The sequence below is a fragment of the Acinonyx jubatus genome, chromosome D1 (assembly GCF_027475565.1).
Source record: "Acinonyx jubatus isolate Ajub_Pintada_27869175 chromosome D1, VMU_Ajub_asm_v1.0, whole genome shotgun sequence".
Classification (NCBI taxonomy): Eukaryota; Metazoa; Chordata; class Mammalia; order Carnivora; family Felidae; genus Acinonyx; species Acinonyx jubatus.
The window spans coordinates 16,525,571-16,549,562 of record NC_069390.1 but is presented as its reverse complement, the minus strand read 5'-3'; the positions used below and the strand labels follow the sequence as shown (position 1 = coordinate 16,549,562).

General features: G+C 39.5%; 1 protein-coding gene across 10 annotated transcripts in view; it reads right to left on the bottom strand.

Annotated features, from left to right (window-relative positions):
• The window catches only part of AMBRA1 (autophagy and beclin 1 regulator 1), a 175,838-nt gene that overhangs the window by 51,317 nt on the left and 100,529 nt on the right, over positions 1-23,992 (bottom strand). The window lies entirely within an intron of this gene.

The window sequence follows — 23,992 nt, the reverse complement described above, 5'->3', positions numbered from 1 at the left end:
TTCATAACTGCCACAACTTGGAAGCAACCACAATGTCCTTTAACAGGAAAATGAATAAACTATGGTACAACCATACAATGGAATACTACTCAACTCTAAAAAGAAATAAACTATCAATCCATGAAAAGACACAGAGCAAATTTAATTAAAAGAAGCAAAAAGCTATATATGTTGTGATTCTAACTATGTTTTATTCTGGAAAAGCCAAAACTATGGACACAGCAAAAAGATCAGTGATTGCCAGCAGTTTAGGGGAGAGAGGGAGGTATAGTTGTAGCACCAAGGAGATTTTGGAGCCAGTGAAACTATTTTTGTATAATACTATGATGGTAGATACATGTCATCATACATTTGCCCAAACTCATAGAACTTAACATTAAAAGTGAAACTTAATGTAAACTATGGGCTTTGGATGATAATGATGTGTCAGCGTTGGTTCATGGTTATATGTAACAAGTGTAGTGCTCTGGTGAAGGATGATGATGGTGAGGGGGGGTCTATGGGAGGCTATGGGGACTCTGTGTACTTTCCATTTGATTTTCCTTTTAAACCTAAGACTGCTCAAAAAAAAAAAAAAAAAAAAGACTATTAATTGGGAAAAAAAAATTGAGCCCAAGACTCTCCCTCATACTCTAGGAGACAGTGGAAACAGCAATTGTCTATGAGGATACTGGCAGTCACGGCAGTTCACTTTCTAGCATATGACCACAGACTTCTTTCCCTGGAGCCTCAGAGCAAGAGTAAATAAGGATGATTATGACAAGAAACAAAATAAGGAAGAAAAGAACTTAAATCCAGTGATCCTGGCCAACCATCAGAGAACAGGAAAACCAAGCTGTCAAGTCTCATTCTCTGAGTCAGGTCTTCAACTTATAGGCTGGAAGCATCGGGAATATGTCTAGGGATAAAATCTTTTGCTATTTTTTATTCTTTTAATGTTTGTTTATTTTTGAGAGAGAGAGAGAGAGACAGAGACAGAGACAGAGACAGAGAGCATGAACAAGGGAAGGGCAGAGAGAGAGGGAGACAGAATCTAAAGGAGGCTTCAGGCTCCGAGGTGTCAGCACAGAACCGAATGGGGCTCGAACTCACAAACTGTGAGATCATGACCTGAGCTGAAGTTGGATGCTTAACGGACTGAGCCACCCAGGCGCCCCTAGGGATAAAATCTTAATAGTCATGACAGTTATGTGGTAGGTGAGCTCTACCAAACCTGATAGCCTGCATGATGTCTCTCCCTGCCTCTGCTTCTCTCAGACTCCTCTGTTCTGTTGCTTGGAAAGGAGAATTAGAAACCTTTTTTCAAAAACAGCTTTTAGCCTCTCTCCAAGATCTGTTCTCAGAGTAGGAAAGTGAAGAGTATGATTCAACAGTACAGTGAAAATACGGAACAATGGGAATCATTAGCAAATGTATCAGAAAAGCTAATTCGAGAGGGTAAAAAAGGGCAAGTTACAAAGAAGGAAACAATTAAATTATATTTCAGTCCTATAAAATTGTTCCATTTGAGGCTGCCTAATTCAGAATGGCCATCTCTGACTGTGATGCTGCTGGAAAGATAGAACAAAAATGGGGCTGGGGGCCAAAGACTCATCAGCCTGGATACACAATTACTATCTTTCTGCTTGGTTGTGGTATAAAGCCAAAACCAGCTTGCTAACTGGTCAGTAGAACAGAGACCAGAAACTCCACAGCAGGTCCAACTGAACAATTTATCAACTTTTCAAAGTTCTTTTTAGAAAACCAGTCACGAAAGACCACATATTGTATGATTCCATTTACACGAAATGTCTAGAATAGACAAAGCTATAGAGACAAAAAGTATATTAGGGGCTGCCTAGGGCGGGAAGAGACAGGGGAAGGAAAGGGGGAAGGGAGAAGTAACTGCTAATGGGTATGGGAAGGTGATAAAAAATGTTCTGAAATATACAGATAGTGGCAATGGAAGCACAACTCTGTGAATATATTAGAAAGGACTGAGCTTTATACTTTAAATAGGTGACCTATACGATATGTGAGTTATATCTCAATAAGACCATTATTAAAAAAATACTACTCAATATTGGAGAGCCTGGGTGGCTCAGTCGGTTAAACATCCGACTTCGGCTCAGGTCATGATCTCGCAGTTCATAGGTTCAAGCCCCACATTGGGCCATGTGCTGACAGCTAGGAGCCTGAAGCCTGCTTTGGATTCTGTGTCTCCCTCTCTCTCTAACGCTCCCCCACTTACTCTCTCTCTTTCTCAAAAATAAATAGTAAACATTAAAAAAATTTTAAACGATAGAAAATACTACTCAATATAAATTTGGTCAATTCCTTTTGGTATCCTTTTGTATTTCTTTAATAATGTCAAGTATTGGTGAGTATCTTTTTATTGATTGGCTCACTGTATTTTTTTTTAGCGTGTATTGCACCTACCCACATCTTACGTGCATTTTTATGTTTGGTTGTTTTAAGTTTTTTTCTTGCAGACTGTCTAAGCTCTTTGTAAATGAATAAACTGGTTTCTGTCTATGAAAAATAATTCTTCTTAGAGAAATACAACACAGGATTATTTGGACATAAACAGCATTCTTCCTCTTTAAGTATATATGGAATGGCATCCTAGGAAGAACACTTACTCTTCTGTCCAGAAAGCTTCATTCAAATGCAGTCTTTAAATCTGCTTTAAGAAGGAAATATAACTAAGCACTCTGTCATACTCACTTTGTCACCTTATCACCATTTAAAAAATCTCATCTAAGACCACAGACAATTATTCTATAGCCTGGGGGCCTGGAAAGAGTCCCCGATGGCAGATAACAAGACTTCCTCCAAGGGTAGAAGTCTCTCCTAGTTCCCATTTACCATGCTCATTTACAGTTTTGACACTGAAGAAAACGACCAAACGATATATAGTTTGTTTAAAAACAACAGCTTTATTGAGATATAATCCACATACCATACAATTCATCTACTTAAAGTATACAACACAAGGGGTGTTTAGTATATTCATACCATTGGGCAACCATTATAAAAACCAATTTTATAAGGACCATCACTACTCTCTAATTTCAGGACATTTTCATCATCCCCTCCACCCCCACCCCTAGCACCTTACCCATTAGCAGTCACTCCCCTCCACTCTGCCCCACTAGCCCTAGGCCTAGCCCTAGGCAACCACTAATCTATTTTCTGTCTCTACAGTTTTGACTTCATAGGCTGGACACTTCATCTAAATAGAATCACACAGGTAGGTGACTGTTTGTGTCTGGCTTCTTTCATTTAGCACCATGTTTATAAAGTTCATCCATGCTGTAGCATATATCAGTCATTTATTCCTTTTTTATGGCTGAAGAATGTTCCACCATATGTTTATATGCAAACTACAGGTTTGCATGAGAATAGAATAGTTTTCATTTATAGAAAACACACTGCATGAAACCCAGCAATCATAAAATTGTCTGAGGGAAACACAATGATTTCCTCTGGAGGGAAAAAGTAGGTTTTTAAGGAGGTTTTTAGGTTTTCAATTCTGAGTATATTACCTATAGCTGAAACCAAGTCTTCAATTTTCCTGAGGCTAAAATAAAAGATAGAAGTATTAGAGAACACTATTTTCTGTAAAAACCCCAAAATAAAACCAAACAGGTATTACGTAGATGTCTATAATTCTGACATAGAAAATGCTCTGAGTAAGGTATGTGGCCTATCAGATAAGGCTGTTTAATAACTGCTCTAACTGGTCACTTAAACTGATCAAGATAAATCATTATACAATATGAATTTGAAGTGTATTTAACATAAATTAGACATTAAACATAAAGGGTAAACATTTTATAGATATAGATATCAATGACTATATGTGCTCTTGGTAGGAACTGGGCCCCTAAATCAACAAAATTTTATTGTCCAATAAACTCTTAAAGACTCTAAAAGCTCCTGCTAAGAACAAGGGTAGTAGCAGTCCACACACACATCATGAACTTCAGGGGCAGATCCAAGAAAGAGAGGGCAATGCCTTATTGTTAAGGTCAAAGGCACTGGATGAGGCCAACAAAACAGTAAATGATAGTTTGAGAGCTCAACACAGAAATCAGCAAGGCCTGGCTGGAGTACAGAACATGTGTAGGGAAGGGAGAAGAAACAGCTATGAACTATTTCACATATCACAGCTTCATCAAAAACTGTTTCAAAACAACACTCAAACCAGAACTATGTGACTACAGCAGAGTAAGTTTACAACATGCCGACAGAGGAAGAGATACTAATCTTATACTCATCAGGGCCAGAGCAGTGGATAGAGCCTTCCTATCCAGCGTCAGTAATACTAAGAATCTGGGATTAATGTTTTTAAAAACTGATGAAAAACACATGACATGAATTTACCGTCTTCACCATTTTTAAGTGGTTCAGTAGTGTTTAGTAGTTTAACCCAGTTCAGCAGTGTTAAATAATATTCACATAGTTGTGAAACGGATCTCCAGAACCTTTTCATCTTGCAAATGTAGAAAGTCTATACCCATCAAATAACTCCCCTTTTACCTTGCCCCAACCCCCAGTAACCCAAATTCTACTTTGTTTCTATGAGTTTGACTACTTTGGAGACCTCATGTGAGTGGAAATAATGGCATTAGTTTTTAACATGCTCTTGAAAGAAGAGTTGCATAACTAGAGGCATGCACCCAAAGTTATTCGCAAAGTGTGAAATCAGGGTCATACTCAAATCTACAGGAAGCAGTTAGTTCTGATGGGAGAAGGTAACCTCTAGAGTGGGTATGGCCATTTCCCTTTAAAAAGCCATTCAGAGGGGTCAAACAGCATAGGGCTCATGCCACTAGACCTAGTGACTTTCAGAAAAGCCCAAAGTGGTGAAGTATCCATAAGGATACTTTGCTTTCTAATTCAGGGATCGTCAATGATTCAATCATGTTGCTGTGAATGTACCGGTGTGAATGTACCAGGGTCACCTGGAATTCAGCAGTGTATTGCACCCTAAAACAATAAGAGTAAACTGCTCTTCACCAGGTCCTCCACTCCTTCCTCCCATTATATTAAAACCCAGGATTAATCTCGACTGTTAGCAGGGTAAATGGTATCTCCCAGCTCTCTGAAGTCAAGCTAAGATGCTCCTGTGTGGGTAGATGAAGAGGCTGAGGCCCATTTTCATCACCATCCCGTAGACCTGCCCTTCTTCAAATATATATCCTAATGAAGCAATTATCTAACACTTACACTAATGATGTAATTGGGACAAGTAATTATGAAAGCAGAACATCCATTTTCAAAGAAATGAATATCGTTACCTTTCTTCCACCCACAAACATTATTTAAGACAAAAACAAATAAGCTCACAAGAACACATGCTACTGAAAGATTATCGGGAACAACATTCCAAAACCCACAGCGTTCAAGAGAGATGCAGAAAAAACCCCAACACCCCCCAAACAAAAACAGAAGTTAAAAACCTAACATTCACTCCCACCAGGCAGGATTTCCTCAAAGTCTCTACCTCTGACGGAAGACAAGCAGGTGCATAACAGCATTCAGAATTGCTCTACCTCTGCTTCCACATCCCCCAAACCTGCCATTGACTCCAGGATCCCACAACCTCTGTTGCTGGGAGGACACTGGCTTTGGCAGGTCCCTGAGAGAAGCCAGGAAAGAAATCGGGGAGGCTGTCATCCTTTCATTGTTGCACGACGGAGCTGCTCAAGGGAGTGCCTCAGCACCAAGAGGACAGGCACAGAGGGGGGAGGGTAGAAGGACTGAGGGAGAAAGAGGTGAGAGAGAAAGATGAACAGAGCGTATGACTGACTCAAACACTGAATGGCTCTCACCAACCACTTGTCTTAAATTGCTGAGACTCCTGCAGCTTTTACTGTCTGGTGGAAGCACAAGTGAGTAGAACTGGACCCAAGGGTCCTGGGCTTGTCAGCAGGAGGGAAACGACCTTTATTGCTGCAAAGAGGATGCAGATTTCCAAAGCCTAAAATCTGCAATGAAGGGAAATGGAAATGTGCTGAACGTGGGTTTGACTGGCAGCTTTCCTCATCTGTCGATCACAGGGTAATAAACACTGGGAGATGGCAGAAATGAAGATAAATGCTTTCAGCAGTGCTGTTCCCCACCCTCCCCTCCTCTTCCGCCCCCACTCAGCACATGACAAGAGTTAAAGCAAGAAAATAAATCAGCTTCTTAACCAACTCTTTTGTTAAAACTTTCCTTACAGGCCACCTACACGTGAATGATTGCTCTATGAGCCTACATTCTCATTAGGGAGCCCAGTTTGTAAAGGGTGAAAAGCTCCTGTCAAATCACACCTGTACATTTCAGGGTACAGCATTACCCAGCTGAGTCAGTTGGGGCCAAGGTTTAAGAAGGAGGCCAGGGCTGCTCCCAGAGGGGAAGGCGCAAACCCCTGGTGAAGCTCTATAACCCAAAGCCTGGCTCCCTCAGTTTAAAAAAGACTTTGGAGAGCTAAGGGCAGTGTGTTGTCACTGTAAGCAACCACTGCCACATTCCTGTTGAGCCAGGGACAGAAAGGCTAAGGCGAACAAAGAAGCTCCTGGAGCTTGGAGGTCAAAGGAAAAGTCAGATCAGAAAGTGAACTACGGAGCAGAACACTCAGTCTTGAGTATCAGCTTCACATTCACTTTGGAATGACAGAAACCCTGAAAAGGTTGATTATCTTACAGGTTTCCCACAAGTAGGTCCAAGGGAAACATTGTGTATTTTGGGACTTGTGACATTGAAATAAAGCATCCAGCTGACTTGGTTTTTATAACAAGACTAGGGTTTTTTAAGTAAGATGAAAAGGTCAGCAATTCCTAATGCTTGTGGCAGCTGCTTATATGAAGATGGCTGGAGTTTTGTTTAAAAACAAAACAAAAAAAAAAACCAACCAACCTACATCCTGATTCTGCTAAAAGCGGGCCTGGCAAAAATCTTAGTAACTAGATCCTTTAAGACATTCCAGGGACGCCTGGCTGGCTCAGTTGGAGGAGCATGCAACTCTTGATCTCGGGGTCATGAGTTCGAGCCCCACACTGGGTGTAAAGATTACTTAAATAAATGTTAAAAAAAGAAAGACATTTGAAAAGACACTCTGCTCTACTGGCCCAGCCAGGCTATTTCCTTCTATATCCTGAAATGGAAAAAGATTCCAGACCTTTGTTTTAAAGTGCAGGCACCAACTAGTGGAAAGTCTGGAGCAAAAATAAGTGGGAGAGGGAGTGGTGACTGGGTCTGCTGCAAACCACAAACTGCTCAGAAGCTTAAGTCCCCAGAGCCATGCATATGCTGTGGGATCCTAGGAGATCAACATTTGTCCTATAAAGATCGTGAATTTGAAACCGTTTCTAATTAAAATCCACTGTTCAGACATTAATACCAGACACAAAGTGGAAAAGCATTATTAATGAGCCCCGCATTGAGACACAGCTAAAAGGATGTACCTAGAAGCTAAATAACAATCCAGATTAGCCTTTCTAGTCGGTAAACCTCAATAAAATCTTATCTCTTCCTGAAACCTTTTCTGAATTAGACGGAAATCTCTGCCCACATGATATCAGCCATTTTCATAATGCAAAACATTGTGTTGTGATTATAAGTACATAAAGTTTGCTCTGAGTTCAAGTGTTTATATCTCTGTGTACACTTAGCCATCAATTTTCAGTAGGTACTGTAGATTTCCTTCTTTTTTAAGATGGCAGAAGGGTGGGTCAGCTTTTTACTCACATTTTTAATATTGCACAATCATGGGACTTGGGACTTAAAAGTACTGCCTTTCATATAGAAAGCATGAAATATACAAGGGGGAGGAACACTGATGGGAACTGCAAGGAATGTCATTGCCAGACATATAAACTGTTCTTTCTGCAAGTGAGAAAACATGTCCTAGACAGTCTTTACTGCTTTTATCTACTATGGGGACAGGCTGAATTATAAAGAACCAACTCATATGTGAAGGGAATTTGCAGTCCATTATATACATCCAGGAATGGGACTAAGCAACTACAAAAAGAGCTTGCAAAAAAAAGCTTGTTTTTAATTGTAAATAAACCTAAACATCCATCAAAAAGAGAACAATTAGACTGTGGTCAATCACACTGTGAAACACCGTACAGCCATTAAAAAGAATCTGCACATACTGACACAGAAAAATGTCCTTGGTCTATTATTCTGTACAATCTCATCTCTCTTAAAAATCAAAATGGAAAAAACTATACAGGTGAGTAAATAAACGTGTGTATTTGATTATGCATATAAAAAAATTTGGAAAGATACGTTCCAAACCAACCAGGAATAAGATGGTGAGGAGACATTTAAACTTTTTACAGTGCATATTTTCATAGTATCTGAATTATTTACAGTGAGTCTGTATTACTTTATGAATTTTAAAAGGGCAGAAAGATGGAGAAAGGGGAACACTTTTGCACTGCTGGTGGAAATGCAAACTGGTGCAGCCACTCTGGAAGACAATATGGAGGTTCCTTAAAAAATTAAAAATAGAACTATCCTATGACCCAGCAATTGCACTAGGTATTCATCCAAAGGATATAAAAATGCTGATTTGAAGGGGCACATGCACCCCAATGTTTATAGCAGCACTATCAACAATAGCCAAAGTATGGAAAGAGTCCAGATGTCCGCTGATTGATGAATGGATAAAGAATGTGTGGGGTGTGCACACCACACACCCACACACCCAACCCCCCACCCCCCACCCACACACTGGAACATTACTCAGCAATCAACAAGAATGAAATCCTGCCATTTGCAACAACATGGATGGAACTAGAGTGTATTATGCTAAGTGAAATAAGAGAAAAACAAATATTGTATGATTTCACTTGTGTGGAATTTAAGAAACAAAACAGATGAACAGAGGGGAAGGGAAACAAAAATAAAAACAGAGAAAGAGAGAGAGAGAGACACACACGGTAAGAGACTCTTAAATACAGAGAACAAACTGAGGGTTGCTGGTGGGTTGCTGTGGGGGGGGGATGGGCTAAATGGATGATGGGCATTGAGGGGATGAGCTTGTTGAATAAGCACTTGGTGGGATGAGCACTGGTTGTTTATATGGAAGTGATGAATCACTAAATTCTATTCCTGAAATCATTATTATACTATATGTTAACTAACTTGGATTTAAATTTAAAAATAATAAATAAATAAATGGGCAGGAAGAGTGATGAGTCACCTTTATAATGATCGATTAAAAGGTTATACATTTTACTATTTAATATCCCTTATATTTAATATATGCATTTATTTGCTCCATGAAGCTAATGAGTTGAGGACTTGAGAAAAACTCTTGGTCCTGGGTATGCAATAAAATGCACAAACTTCAAGTTTTCCATTTTCACTGAGTGCCAGTCAGAATGGTGCCCTGAGACACTCTTCAACATCTAAGAAGTTATGCCTTGGTTAGCCAAATAATCTGTGCTATGGACTAACAAGGAGCCAGTACAATTCCATCTCTGGGTAAATATCTTTGAGAAAAATGCCATACATATACACAAGGAGATACGTCAAAAAATTTGAGACGTGCTGTGACAGTAAAAATCTAGAAAATTTAATGTTCATCAGTAAGGAAATAGATAATAAAATGTGTGTAAGTGAATATTAGTATACTATGTAACAATTAAAATGGACAAATCAATCAAAACGTGTCAATGCGGACAATAAAACCAGAATACTGAATTTTAAAAGTTGTAAAATATAGATACATGTGATACGATGCCATTTGTAGAAATACAACTCTTAAAACACAAAACAATTATTTCCTATTATTAAGTTCTAAAAGATGGACTGCAATTACATAAACCAAATTCAAGATAAGATCTGCCTCTATGTAGAGCAGGAAATAGACTTAAGGAAGTCAAAAAAAGGTAACTTCAACTTATCCTCAATGATTTTATTTTTAAAAATTGAGGCAAACAGGGCTAACTGGTAACTCTTGAATTTCAGTTGTGGGAGGACAAAGGCTGGTTACATACATATGTGCCTGTATATATGCATTATGCTTTTTTGCATTGTTAAAATGTCTTACTACTGAAGGGAGGGAGAAAGAGGGTAGGAAAGGAGGAAGTAAACAAACAAGCAAGCAACTGGGGACACAAAAGAAAGACCTTTACATGCTTTCCCACAATCTTAATCCTTGCCCAACAAGGTATGGGAGAGGCAGTAATTGGCTAAAATGAAATCATTTGGGACATGAAGTTCTATAAAATTCCAAAGGTGGGCAGCAGAGATGGCCACATTTCGTTTACTTGGAATTCCTGACATAAGAGATTTTGCCCACAGAAACATGTCCCGAGTCTTGATGAATCATGTTTACACCACGTAAAGCCCGAGCTACTGCACTGGTGAAACAATCCAGTAGGCAGCTATGAATGGCAGATAGTCACACAAACTTTGTAAAAGCAGAGACTCTAAGGCCATGGGCTTCCTGGGTGCATAATAGAAGCTGTCTGTCTGCATCAATGAAACATACAAACAGATGCCCAGCCCCAAGCTTTTCTCTTAGATGCCATCCTGATGCCTTCTAACATCTTACCTCGAAGCCAAGAAAGGCCTACTTTTAATGCCAGGTTAGATACATTTCAGAAAGAGGCCTGTGGCAAAATTCTTTTAAAATGAGGTACTTCACAAGGGAAAGCAGAAGGAGATTAAGACAGGAAATTTTAGTCTTGTCTTTTCTGCCAAAACTGCTTATACGCATTTCTCAGAAAATACTGGGCCAGCCCTAACACTTCAGGAATGCCTGCAAGCCAGTGAGCATGGTGGAGCACACACCTTTTCAAGACTGTGCTGCTGGTCATCAAAAAGGATGCGTAAGAAGCTGCCAACTTCTCTATAAGCCCCTTGGGGTAGGAGTTAACATCATGAAATAATTTTGCAGTTACCTTTAAGCCATGGGTCCTTGTCCCTTACAAAATCATCTATCTTCCCCCTCTACTCTTCTTGCTCCAATCCATCTTTCAATGCCAGATTGATTATTTTTAAACACAGAATTTTGACTGTGTTGCTCATCTACTCAAAAAGTTTTAATGGCTCCTCATGGCCTAAAATGAGCAAGATTCCTTGGTCTGTAACTCAAAGCCCTCAATGATCTGTCCGTAACCTTTCTGTGCCTACCACCCATTGCTTGTTATTCATATCATTTTGGAAAAATGTTTTTTTAATGTTTATTTTTATTTTAGTTTTGAGAGAGAGAGAGAGAGAGAGAGAGAGAGAGAGAGAGAGAGGCAGAGAGAGGGGGAGACACAGAATCCAAAGCAGGGTCCAAGCTCCGAGCTGTCAGCACAGCTCCAAGCTATAGATTTGAACCCACAAACCGCGAGATCATGACCTGAGCTAAAATCAGACACTTAACTGACTGAGTCACCCAGAAGCCCTCAATTTTCTCACTTTTAGATTAAGGTCTTTTTTTAAAATTTATTTTTAATTATTTTTTTAAAGAAAAATTAACATTCAGTGTTGTATTAGTTTCTAGTGTACAATACAATGATTCAGTTCTATACATTATTCAGCGCTCATAATGGTAAATGTACACTTTTTAAAAAAACAATTTATTGTCAAGTTACCCAACATACAGTATATACAGTATAGTCTTGGCTTCTGGAGTAGATTCCCACGATTCATCACTTACATACAACACCCGTGCTCATCTCAACAAGTGCCCTCCTCAATGGCCATCTCCCATTTTCCCTGCCCCACCCCCACCCCCATCAACTCTGGACTGCTCTGCCACAGAAGGTATATAGTAACTCCGTATTAAATACAGACACAAATGGTTACTTGAACATGTGTGACTCTCACTACTAATTGTTAGCCCCTTAACGAGTAAGGGCTATCTTAAATCCCTCTGAGAGATTTAAGTACCACTCAGTCCTTGTGTCCTACAAAGCACCTTGCACAAAGCACAAAGTTGCAACTCAATTTGATGACTTGAAGCCAAAGCACCTTTGGCTTTGAGAAATATCCACTCAATCAGCAGAAGGACACTTCCAGAATTCCTAAAACCCCTTTTGTTTGATTGCTAAAACTTGAGAAAAGCACCCACCCAACCTCCGGAAACGTATACAATATAGTCCTCAGGGCACTAAGAAACTGATGGTTACATCCAGAGGAAACACTCCAAGAATTTACTTCTTTCATAATTGCAGCCAAAACAAAGCAAGGGTAGGCAGATTTTTGACTTCAAGTTGGTATAATGTTAAAAAGTTTCTGCCTCTGGCCTCTGAAAGATCCAAGCTGGGAGCAGGCGGTCCCCCTTTGTCTGACTCTGCAACGCTCTTGCCTTAAGGCCAACAGGATTAGCATAGCCATTTCATGCTCTGAAAAGTCAGAAAAGGCAAGATGGGGAGCTTTTCACTCGAGGAAATGCCTAGTAGTCAGAGATGGTTCTGTTTTTGTTCAAAAGATAAGCGGGGATGCTGAGGTTAAAAAGCAAAATTTCCAACAATGCTTAATGAAAGGTTTGGAGACAATGTACAGAATTAGGCAATGAGATAAATTCCAAGAAGAGAGGAGCAGGTGCCAGAGCAAAAATGCAGCAGAGAATCAGCACTAGATGTTTTCATGCATTCAAAAATTTCCATGTATTTAAAATGTCATCAGGACGCCCTGTGAGCACAGACTTGATGCAGCAATTAGGAGTGCAGGCTTATCCCTCTTGGCACAAAATATCCACAAATAAACTCCTGGTATAAAAGTCAAAAGAAAGCAGAAAGAAAAGCTTTACCATAAAAAATTGAGCAGTTGCTACATTCTGTTGGTTTAATAGATAATTAACTACAAACCTTGTGACAAGGAAACGTAAACCCAAATACTGCATTCGAAGGCAAGGAGCCCCCAGAGCCCAAGGTGGGGTTTAAACCTGGGGTCTGCAGATGGGCTTCAGGAGGTCAAAAAGGCACTAACTAACGTAGCAAATAAAATCGTGTGTGTGCAATGTTCTATTAACTGTGTATTCTGTTTTCTACATTTAACTGCGCTCTGACATCTTGGTTGCCTTGCATACTGAGGCCCTCCCGGGGCCAAATCATTCCTAGAGATAACAAACAACTTGCCTGCAAGCATGCAAATCAACTAAGGGAGCCCAAACCAATAACCACTTTCTTTATCCAACTATCACACAGCAAACCAGTATTTCCTCTGTCCTAAATCACCCCAGCACCAGGTACGGACAACCAGGGATCACCTCACAGCCCAGAGCCTAACAAAATTATTTAGGCTACCTAATGCTAAACTTACTCTGAACACCTATTCTGCCTCACTAATCCCTTCTGAAAACCCCAAGAGGTGCTCTGGCTCAGGCCTTCCCCTCACCTCCTCTGCCTCCTGACTGACCGTAATATTTCCCCATGTGGCCCTACAGAGTATGGTGTGTCCCTTTACTCTGGGAATTTTAAGTAACAAACCACCTTTTTTAAATGGCATTGTCTCCTCATCTGCTGGCCTTATCGTTCCTGAATGAAACCAAAATCCTGGGTACACTTTAATACAGCTACGTATATACCTTGTATTCTGAGAGGAGGGTCCAAGTTCTTAACATACATTCTCAGAGTTCACTGTCCTCTAAAAGATTAAGAACTAGTGACTTAGATGCTTCAGATCACACTGGGGCTCTAGTTAGCGGTAGAGGACACATCACCGATGAAGCCTTTCTAGGGCACATGTAAAGCCAGGTGGTTATTCTTAGAGTGGCAAGAAAAACAGTGGAAATTGCAGAGGTCTTTGTGTTTATTTTCTGTTTTTCTTGGCTCTTTGCAGTGCAGGGGATCATAAGGCAAGGGAGTATAAAGGGAGAAGGTTCATAAATCCCTGACGTGGTGATGGTAATGCTAAATTAGCATTTCTCTCAAATAATAGAAAACTTTTGAAATGCTTAAGCATCCACAGGGTTTGGGAGATTAGAGACTGTCTATGTTACGTTCTATAAAATGACTAGCACACTGCACCCATCAACGACAATATCACCAGCAAAGAGATAAAGTCTTGGCCTTCAACCTCACTAAGGCTGACAAAGATGGATTTTTTAGACCGAAGTACAGAGTCTTGAGACGTGCCCAGAATAAAGAATAGTGATCTCAAAACAGAAAGCTTTTTGATGGCTAAGTGAGTACTGAATATTAAACAGATATCTATCAAACCTAGCACTGTGGACAATGTATATAAAATGGTAATAAGATGTCCTTTCTTGCTTGGTTGGAGCCTATAATCCAGTTGGGGAGATAAGACTTACATCAAAAACCTCACAAACAAGAAAAGACAATGTAAGTGTCTAAAGAGTGGTACTGACAACTAAAGCCACAGCCATTTAAGAGGGGTTACTGAGCTTGGGGAGGGGAGACCTGGAAAACTTAGTGTGGAAATTAGCTTAAAGGAAGAAGCAATAGGATTTGGAAATTAGGAGAGGAAGGAGAAGGGTTCAGGGTAGAAAGAGGCTACTGCTCAAGCAGTTCAGAATTCAAGGGCTATGATCAGTTCAGTGGAAGCAAAGGCTCATACGAAGAATATAAAAGGCTGAAAAAAAGACAAGGAATTTGTCATCTGTGCAGCAGGAAACAGAAATCCTTTGAAATTTTTCAGGAAGGGAATTACAAAGTGGATAGATTTTAAATTTTAATTTTTATCAAAGCACTACATACACATAATTTTAACAGTTAAAGAGTATTACAAGACTAATAAGTCAAATAGCAGCCTTTTGCCCCATCTTCTCCCCTGATTTCTGCTCTCTAGAAGCAATTACTTTTCAAATCTTTTAGCTGTTTTTCTTCTGATAATTAACTGTCATATTTCTACTGTCACTAAATTTTCAATTTCGGCTATTATCTTCTGGCTCCCGATGATAGGAGATGATTTCTCCCACCCTCTTTCCTCCCCCATCCTTCCAAAATAGCTGTAACACATTTTTAGGTTAAATAATGTTAATTATTTACAGTATTACAACTACATAAATATCCACAGCATACAGAGCAGTCTAGTAAACTTGTATTTCCTCTCACATACAGTTTTGTTTCGTCTGCAGGAGAAATGCTCCTGTTGTCACTCTCTGCTCATCTCCCTCCTTTTCTCATTCTCTTTATACAATGTGCACATATTTTTGTCTAATTCCTTTGCTGTCATTTTAGAGGGGTTTTGGGAGAGAGAGGATGGAGATAAACACAGGTGTTCACTCCTTCATGTTTACCAGAAGTCTCTGGTCACATTTCATGAAGAGTACTCTGGCAAGTATTTCAGAGGTGGGATGACAATAAACGGAGCGCCACCAGTTAATGGAAACTGCAATGGTATGACAGTAGCCAGAATCAGGGTTAGAACAGTGACACAAGAAGGGAAAGAACAATGAGAGAGTCTGTCAGAGATGAACCATCTGAACACGGCAGGAAACGGAATATGGTAGAGCTGGAGACAAGTGAGTATCCATAAAAACTCACAGGCCTAGCACCTGGGGTCAAGAAGAATGTTGGCGGCCTTAGCGAAACAAGGAGTGGGAGAACACTATATAAAAAAGAAAGTTTGGTTTTTGACACATTAAATAGAAGATGACTGCGGGCCATCCAAAGCGAAAAGAATTCATTAAAATATGTTATCTTCATTAAAGTGACAATTCAGAAAACTACAGACAAAAGCAAACAGGAAAGCTGGAGTGGAGCTGGTGGTCGGGAGGAAAGGGAAGCTGGGAAAGGAAAGCTTTCAAAGGCAAGTGAACACTGTTTAAGAGAGGATAGTTTTTTGGTTTTTTGTTTTTTTAAAACATTTATTCATTTCTGACAGACAGAGAAAGACAGGGTGTGAGTGGGGGAGGGGCATGGAGAGAGAGGGACACACAGAATCTGAAGCAGGCTCCAGGCTCTGAGCTGTCAGCACAGAGCCCGATGTGGGGCTCGAACTTCACAAACTGTGCGATCATGACCTGGGCTGAAGTCGGACGCGTAACCAACTGAGTCACCCAGGCACGCCAAGAGGATAGTTTTTTAAAAAGTTAAACACAAAATTACCATACAAACCAGCAATTCCACTCCTAGGTACATACCCAAGAGAACTGAAAACATGTCCACACAAAAACTTGTACATCAACATTCACAGCAACATTACTCATAACAAGTCAAAGAGTGGAAACTGCTCAAATGTCCATCAACTGATAGATGGGTAAATAAAATGTGGTATATCCATACAATGGAATATTATTCAGCCACAAAAAGAAATGAAGTACTAACATATGCTACAACATGGATTAACACTGAAAACATTATGTTAAGTGAAAGAAGCCACATACAAAAGGCCACATACTGGGTGATTCCATCTATGTGAAATGTCCGGCAGAGGCAAAAACAAAAGAGACAGAAGTAGCTGCCAGGAACTTGGTAAGAAGAGAGGAATAAGAAGCCACCGCTAACGGGTATGGGGTTTCTTTGTGGTGTGATAAAAATATTCTGGAATTAAACAGTGGTGATGGTCGCACAACTCTGTGAATATACTAAAAACCACTGAAGTGTACATTTTGAAAGGGTTAATTTTACATGTGAATTGTACCTAAGTTAATAAAAAAAGAAAGAAATTGGGGCGCCTGGGTGGCTCAGTCGGTTAAGCGTCCAACTTCAGCCCAGGTCACGATCTCACAGTTTGTGAGTTTGAGCCCCGCGTCAGGCTCTGTGCCGACAGCTGGGAGCCTGGAGCCGGCTTCTGATTCTATCTATGTCTCCCTCTCTCTCTCTGCCCCTCCCCAGCTCATGCTCGCACTCTATCTCTGTCAAAATAAATAAACTTCAAAAAAAAAATTTTTTTTTAAAAAAGAGAAATTAAAGAGAATGATGGGGACTAGGAAAGTCGCTAACTGAGGAGCTAAATCACTGTGAAGGAAAAAAAAAGGTAAGAGATCATCCACATTCTTATAGATGAGTGGAGAGCACGTCAACAGAACCAGAGTAAAGAGGAAATCTTAAAAAAAAAACGTTTAGAACACTCAGCCTCACTATATATTCTTCAAATATCTGTCCCAAGAATTTGAATCAGCTCTAAAATCACTTTAGTAAGGAATAAAGAAAAGGTTTTGTGAGCTTTTAATTAACTTAATAGTATGCACTGAGTGATACCAATATATAGGAACTTAACCAAACTGCAAAGTTTTATAACCTACACTGCATCAATTAATTAGGGAACCCAAACCTTGAACATTCAGCTGACTTAGAAAAACATGAATGTTACACTCTCAGGGCACAGAATAGTGAGAAATACAGAGGAAGTCCTCAGACACGTGTTGAACGAAGGAATGTTGGCTGAAAAACAGTGCTGCCTTCTGTGGGTATGTGAACTGTAAGAACAATGGTGAGAAGAATGTGCAATAAGCAGTGTGTGCTAGCAGTTAGAAAAAACGCGAAGGCCCATACATCACTCTGAAGGAAAAGGAAGATGTAATCGAATGTTCAATTCAATTGGTTTAGGCTTTGTACGTCTATACACACAGCTGTAACATATTGCAATTTTAAGTACCCCAGGTAAAAGTTTTTATTGTATGTTAAACTCTCTAGCTCCCAACCCTTCCTTCCCACAATGAAACCACCATTTTCATGACAGCATTTTTTTTTATTACTATGAATGTTTTAGGAATGTAACCCTTGAGTTATATACAGCGAAACAGGCTGTGGCAGATGCAATGAGACTCAGAATATGAAAAAGACAAGGTTCCTGACTTGAGGGAACTAATAATCTAGCAGGAGAGAGAAGATATGTATGCAAATATGAGAATACAGGGAAAATATTGAAAATGCACTGTACACCCTAAGCACAATGTGAAGGTAAGTTATCTTGATAGTAAAATAAATCTAGGAGTGAGACACAGCAACACAGATTTCATTTTTTAAAGTTATAGCCATCTAACATCCATACTTTGTATTCTGATGTAACTGATCACTGTGATTTATGCTTGTTCTTCCAAAATATATAGCAAAATACCTTTACAATAATCAGTTATACAAGTACAACCTATAGTATCTTCTGAGGAAAACTTCATTAATTGCTACCATTTTCTAGATGCTTATCATGTGCTAAATGTCATAGTAAATTCTCACTCAATAAAAGATTCTCATTAAATTTTCATAATTACCTTAAAGGAAGTGTGGTTATTCACTAGACAAATATTTATTGAGTGCCTACTTCATGTCAGACCATCAACAAAACAGACAAAAATTCCTGCCTTCATGGAAATTACATTCTGGGAGGAGGAGAAACAGAACAGAAATGAGTTGACCACATGGCATGCTGAATTATGTCAGGTACCACAGAGAACTAGAAAACAGGGAAGAGAAATGGAAAATGCAAGGTGTGGCGGATTGGCAATTTAGGGTAGTTGCTGAAAGGCCTTATTGAAATCCCTCTTTTACAATGAGGAAACTGAAGCTCAGATAAGTTAAACAACTCTCCCAAGGTCACCCGGTTAGTAAGAGGTGAGAGGAAATTTAAATTCAGCTGCCCTTATTATTAAGCTGACCTCTCCCCAAGGTAGTAATAAATTCAGTTATAAAAGTTTACTTTAGCAGATATTTCCTTAAGATTATATTGGTATTTTCAATCTCCCAAAGGGGTTAAGGAATAACTTTCTATTTCAGTATTTGAGGTTTCATTTCACAACCACAGTAACTTTTATAAAGCAGTCGTGAGTGGCCTCAGATCTTCAGCTGACAATAGATTCTTGGAAAAGAGAACAAAATAATAATGAACCAGGGATAGGACATTTCATGGACTACATTCAGCCTATGAGAAGATGATGCACAAACCCTGGACAGGTCCCACCTCCCTCCTTACTGTGGCTGTAACTACCTACCTCTATATTGTTCAAGACGTATTTATTTTATGTCCCAAGGGTGCCTAGCACAGATGCCCTTTAGTGACTCCTTTTATTAAGCTGGGATGGATCCTTTTCAGCCACCTGAGCCCACCTCTTAGCATTGAGGTGTTCCTGTCACTGGAACATCTAAAGTTGGCAGTCCCAATGTGTCTCAAGTAGTTCACGTACTGCAAATAACCTGGGTGCTAAGGCATGTATCTACTTTTATCCATTTTGAATTCAAATAATATCTTTTCCAAAGAAAGTCAGAGTGCTTTGCCATTTCTTCCTACTCAATCCCTGGAAGGAACATGACAGTGAGCACCACATCCTCTCCTGTCAAGTGGACAAAGAGACTAAATGACTCACTAAAATTATATAGTCAATTATTAAAGGAGCCAGAATGACAACAGCCAGGCTGTCAACTTTCCAGTTCAGCTTCTAACACACAACATCAGTAGTTCCCAAGTCTTTCTGTGTCCGCAACATACATTTGGGTACTATATTTTGAGGCAGTATATTTGACGGGATTAAAAGACAAAACAACACTGAAGTCAGCAATAATAAAAATGCACTCACTATTACAATAAGACAATGCCTCATGGTGCCCAGCTAGTGGACTCTGGTTCTGTGTCAGTGAAGAGACTATTCTCCCAAGCCCTGACCGTTTGTTCACCTACTCACCAGGCTAACTTCTCCCATGCTCTGGAAAACACAAGCTCTTCCTTTGGCACCAGCCTCTTACCCCCTCCTACCAACTTGTATCCTACTCTAGAATACATGTGTGATTTCCTCATCCCCTAAATCAACAATTTTTTTTAAAGCAGAAGTGCATTGTACACACTGATCTAAACTCAGCAGCATGCCAGTATGCTAGGCTATGCAACAGCCTGCCTTCAGGAAAGCAAAGCTGTCACCTAAGAAGTCAACTCAAATTTAGTGGTTAATTAAAACTTCAATGCAACATCACAGGGAAACAATCAACTGACAAGCAGTGCCAAAGGCACTCATTAAGGACTGTATCAACCTGTATCACATCAGAATGACAGCCCCTGTGAGCCACGAAGAGACAACTGATTTCATCTATGGAAGCCAAAGCTGGAAGGTCACTATACCTCTCCAAAAGAGCTTGTTGAGGAAAAGGAGACTACTGAAGTCTGGTTTGAGTGGTAGGAACTTCAGGTGTGGTTAAGAGACACAAGGAAAATTAGAGAACTGATAGCTTGCATTTCTGTAACACACTTCTCTTATAGAATAAATGTTCTATTGACATCTTTTGGGTAAAGCTTTGTAACAGAACAAAGTTAATTATTTTCCTGTTACTTGTGGGGGAAATACAGTGATGTAACGATCAGGGGTAGGAATCATATAAAATCTAGTACTTCTGGATACAGAGTTAACAACAGTGATTCAAAGTACGGAAAGGTAAAAAAAATAATTGAACCTGGAAGGCTTTTTTTTTTTTTTTCATTGAAAAATATTTACTGAATGACACTCAGTAGAGTTGGGGCTGTGACAATAAGTAAGACAGACAAGGTTCTAGTCCATTCTTCTGGAAAGAAGCACACAAATGATAAAGAGTAAATAGTTACTGGATAACTACAAATTGTGGTAATGACTTTGAAGAAAACAAACAAGATAATAACATTTATAGAGGGATTGAAGGGGGATGGTTAGGAAAGGCTTCTCTGAAGAGGTGAGTGTGAAGCCTGAGAATCAGTAGTGTAGAGAACTAAACGGAAGAGTGTTCCAGGCAGAGGGAACAGCAAGTGCAAAATTACATGCATCATTAAGTGGACCAGGTTAATTTTCTTGGAAGTTTTGATAGCAGTTATGAAGTATACATTTTTAATTTAATTTTTAATTTTTTTAAACTTACATCCAAATTAGTTAGCACATAGTACAACAATGATTTCAAGAGTAGATTCCTTAGTACCCCTTACCCATTTAGTCTATCCCCCTTCTCACAACCCCTCCAGCAACCCTCAGTTTGTTCTCCAGATTTATGAGTCTCTTCTGTTTTGTCCCCCTCCCTGTTTTTATATTATTTTTATTTCCCTTCCCTTATGTTCATCTGTTTTGTCTCTTAAAGTCCTCATATGAGTGAAGTCATGATTTTTGTCTTTCTCTGACTGACTAATTTCACTTAGCACAATACCCTCCAGTTCCATCCACATAGTTGCAAATGGCAAGATTTCATTCTTTTTGATTGCCAAGTAATACTCCATTGTATGTATATGTGTGTCTATATATATATATATATAGACACACATATACATATGTATACCTATATGTATACACACACACACAGACACACACACACCCCACATCTTCTTTATCCATTCATCCATCAATGGACATTTGGGCTCTTTCCATACTTTGGCTATTGTTGATAGTGCTGCTATAAACATGAGGTGCGCCTGTCTCTTTGAAACAGCACCCCTGTATCCCATGGATAAATGCCTAGGAGTGCAATTGCTGGGTCGTAGAGTAGTTCTATTTTTAGTTTTTTTGAGGAACCTTCATACTGTGTTCCAGAGTGGCTGCACCAGCTTGCATTCCCAGAACCTGGAAGGATTCTTAAATATTTCCTAGCACTTAGCATAGGACTTAGCACACAGAAGTTTAAACGATATTCCACTGAATTTAGTACCTACAAACTTGAAAACAAGACTATATGATCCATTTGAACAGCAACAGATGGAGTAGTAAAATCAGTCAGTTTTGGTATTTTTTCCTGGTGATTAATTTCATAATGAAGATAGTAAATATTAGAACTGAGGTAAAATAGTTTCCAACGAATAAGAGAATAAATGAACAAATAATTGTTCTGTGGTATATGATAAATATGAACAGAAAAGATCCATTCATATACTTCTCAATACAAAAAGAAAGTCTAATTTCTATCTCAAATTCTACCCTTTGACCTATTGGAGCTATACTGTCTGTTGGACAGAGGGAGGAGGAACCTACAAAGCATTAGTATGCATTTTAGATTCTTCCCTATGGCTAGCAGACAAGACTAAGGCTCAAGGAGAGAAACACAATACTGGTTCACTGAGGATACCTTATCCCCATCTACCTTTATCTAAGGAGATCCTGGACATGGTCTTTAGAGCCAGAAAGATGAAGGAGGGGGAAGGAAAAGTCAAGAAATTCAGAAGAGCAGAAGAGCCTGGGTGGCTCAGTCAGTTAAGCATCTGACTCTTGATCTGACAGTGCAAAGCCTGCTTGGGCTTCTCTCTCTGTATCTCAAAATAAATAAACAAACAGTTAAAAAAATTATTTAAAAAAAAGTCAAAAGAGCAGCTATACAGTAAGTATATAGTTGAGAAATGGAAATTTAAAAACTCAGCTTGAGATGGTCCATAGATCTGTAACAGGAGGAGGGATCACACTATGTTCTCATAGGCTCAACCTGAGAACCTGGAGAAGAGTGGAGAAAATGAGTGGGGATGGACTGAATACATCTTTACTTTTTTTTTTTTTTTTAAGGTTTATTTATTTTAGAAAGAGACAGACAGACAGAGTGTGAGCCAGGGAGAGGCAGACAGAGGGAGACACAGAACCTGAAGCAGGTTCCAGGCTCTGAGCTGTCAGCACAGAGCCCAACACAGGGCTCGAACTCACAAACTGTGAGATCATGACCCGAGCCAAAGTTGGACGCTCAACCAACTGAGCCACCCAGGTACCCCTTTACTTTTTTTTTTTTTAATGTTTATTTATTTTTGAGAGAGAGAGAGAGAGAGAGAGAGAGAGAGAGAAAGAGAGTGCAAGTGGGGGAGGGCAGAGAAAGGGAGACACAGAATCTGAAGCAGGCTCCAGGCTGTGAGCTGTCAGTGTAGAGCCTGACATGGGGATTGAACTCACAAACCATGAGATAATGACCTGAGCTGAAGTCAGCTGCCTAACCGACTGAGCCACCCTGAATACATCTTTAAATGGAAAAAAAAAACCTCTTATCAACAGCAGTAAAATAAATAAATAAATAAAGTATATTAGATCCTCCTGAGAGTGGAATAGTAACCCAATTAACTTTAAACCCTAGTCAACCTAAGTGGCAGGCAGCCTCCAGGGCCCAATGCTAGGTATAATCTGGGATTCAAAGGATTAATCATGATTACGAGAATTCAGACTTTTGGTTTCTCAAAACAAAGCAGTATGGGTGACTCCTTGATATTTCCTAATGTTCAACATTTAAGAATACCAAGCCAAAGAAAATCATAAGTGAAATAATCAACAGTTTTAACACCCAGGTCCTAGGTTGAAGAAGGAACAGAGAGGCATCCATTTCTCTGGGAGGTAGGCTGAATCTTAATTTCACCTGTACTCGTTTTACAGTATTCTTTGATTGAGTTTATTAATCTTACAAAAAAAGCCCCTCCCATCACAAACTGCCCAATGAAGGAAAGACAAGGGAAGACATAAGAGGAGCTCTGAGGATAATTCAATTTGTCACAATTAAAATCTTCAAGATTAAAAAGTCTCACATTTGCCTTTATTATTTTTAGAGGTTATTTATTTATATTGAGAGAGTGTGTGCATGAGCAGGGGAGGGGTAGAGAGAGAGGGAGAGAGAGAAACCCAAGCAGGCTCCAAGCTGTCAGCGCAGAACCTGATGCTAGGCTCAAACCCACAGAACTGTGAGATCATGACCTGAGCCACGATCATGACCTGAGCCGAAATCAAGAGTTGGAAGCTAAACCAACTGAGCCACCCAAGCACTCCCGCACATTTTCCTTCAGAGACAGGGCTCCTTAGGCCATTCCCAGTTTGATAGTTTGTTTCAGTTATACTCCCTACACAAGTTATGAGTCACATAAATTGTAAAGTGTAAAATAGTCAAATCGTGACCAACATTGCTTATCTCTTGATATAAGAATCCCATAATGGGCGCCTGGGTGGCTCAATTAAGCATCTGACTTTGGCTCAGGTCATGGAGCCTGCTTGGGATTCTCTCCCTCTCTCTTTCTCCCTGCCCTTTCCCCTGCTTGTGTGCCTGCTCACATGCACACGTGCACACACTCTCTCTCTCTCAAAATAAATACACTTGAAATGATAAAATAAAATAAAATAAAATAAAATAAAATAAAATAAAATAAAATAAAATAAAATAAAAGAATCCCATAATTTCTTGCCATACACTTTTCACTTTTACTCTAAGGTCTC